Raw genomic sequence first — 2089 nt, forward strand, 5'->3', positions numbered from 1 at the left:
CAGAAAGACTAGAATTTGTCGTAGGAACTTCACTTTGTCTCGGATCCGTTCACCCACGTGTGGCGGAATCCACTTATACCAGAAAGTTCTAAATACTTGAACTAAGGTTTTTTTGTTGTTCAGACGCCCGTGTTTACTGCTCAGCTAGAGCGCCGGTGTACTCGTCCTGTCAACTAATTTTGCTAGCTAAGCATCTAATTTGTAACATTTTGTACCTTGGTCTACCTTCCTTTGTGTCGTTTACCTTCCTAACCAACCTTAACCTTTTTAACTAACATCACCGTATACCTAGCACGTGTCCTTGTCCTAAAGAGCGAATTGGCGTAACATAATTTTAAGTCTTCTTACGAATAACGTAGAAACTTAATTTCACCAAGTCCGTTTCATTCCACGTGTTTGTTCCGAGATGGCGGATCTTGTTTACAGCCCAACTAAGGGTTCGTAATTGTTTGCTACCGTAAGTAAATTACTGCGTGTAGTTAATTTAATTTCCTTTAGCGAGGAAATATTGTTTTTGTCCTTTAGCGAGGATATTTTGTTTTACCTCCGCGTGAGGGAAATTTTATATTTGTTTAGCCTCCACGAGTGCTCTTTAAAGTCGCTGCCTTGTGCGCCAATCTACATTTTGAATAGTTCAGTGGTCGCCTTAGTGCGCCCGTAATTGTGAATTGTCACAACAGTGTCAGCCTCGACCTGTTATTTTAACTTTTAACTTGAATCTTTGCATTCATAAGCCATGTGCTTTCTAATATGTTTTACTTTAAAGTAACTTAATTAGTCATTATTCTCACTCGCGTAAATAATTCTGTTTAGTAAAGTCTAAAGTCACGTGACCTGGGCATCGTCTGCTTTGTTGGACCGGTCACTTTGAATTTTAAAGTAATTTCATGATTTATATGTTTTTTGTCCATTTAACCCTTTTTTCTCATCATGAGTAATTTAAATATTCAATTGCCACGCTAGTAAATGTGTAAAGTTCATTTTTACATTTCTTTTGAAAATTCAGTTACCCTTTGTTTGCTTTTACGAATCCGTTCATCAAAACGTGGTCATTCCAAGATGGCGGACTTCATGTTTAACGTAAACAACCCTCCACCGCCTAAGCGGAAACGCTTAGCCCCGAGGAGATTAACGCTAGGCTTAAGGAACAGGAATTAACATTTACCTTTGTGTGTGAGGACGCAGACATAGCACTTCATGCTCTTGCTTCAGTAGATTTTCCCAGCATGGGTTCAGAAGCCGTAAATCATTTTAAAAACCTTATTGGTAAAGTAAGAGATGAACTTTTTAATTACAAGAATTTTTGGAGACGTCATTACGACCATCCCATTGTTAAATTAAACTATCCCGTGCTTGCTGCCTGTTCGAGTAAAGTTGAAATTGCCTTTAATAGCCTCATGGCTCATCCCAATTTAACTATTAAAGCTAATCAGTCTAATTCTTTTTCAAAGGCGACACCTTCAGTGACACGTCCTGTTATAAATGTTATTAACGATCCCCTAGTTGATCCTTTTAATGTCTTGGCAGTAAAGCACAATGTTCATAATTTGTATCAACTCCCCAATCGTCACATTCCAGTACTATGTTGCCAACACGGCACACAATTAGTAATTTTGTATCATTCCCACGTGCTCCGTCCTCATCTCCGAACCTTAAGCCACCAGCGTTTGATCGCTCTCAACCCCCTTTGTCTTTGCCGCCGGTGACAGTCCGTCCCGGAGGAAATACCAATCACAGTCTTGTCATGGACCCCCCAAGTGGTAGCGCAAATACCACTCAACTTAACCGTGTGCGTGATGGCCAGCAGAGGCCTGTACCGGTAAATTCAATAACTAAAACCGTACCATCCCATGGACCAGTGCTCGCTTTGCCTGACTGTCCTATTCTTAAGCCCGTAACTTCCGCTCCAATCCGTGTTGACGCTAATACATCCACGTCAAAATCTGAAACCCGCTCTCAGAACGAGCCGCGTGAACGCAACCTTTAGGACTTTTAGCAGTCAGAAAGGGACCTTTTGCACTGACGGTGGATTTAGTGAAGGTCACACATGTAGACCTGGCACCGGAGCTAAGAGCCTGTTTACAAATAA

This window comes from Palaemon carinicauda, chromosome 4 (assembly GCF_036898095.1).
Source record: "Palaemon carinicauda isolate YSFRI2023 chromosome 4, ASM3689809v2, whole genome shotgun sequence".
In the NCBI taxonomy this organism is placed as follows: Eukaryota; Metazoa; Arthropoda; class Malacostraca; order Decapoda; family Palaemonidae; genus Palaemon; species Palaemon carinicauda.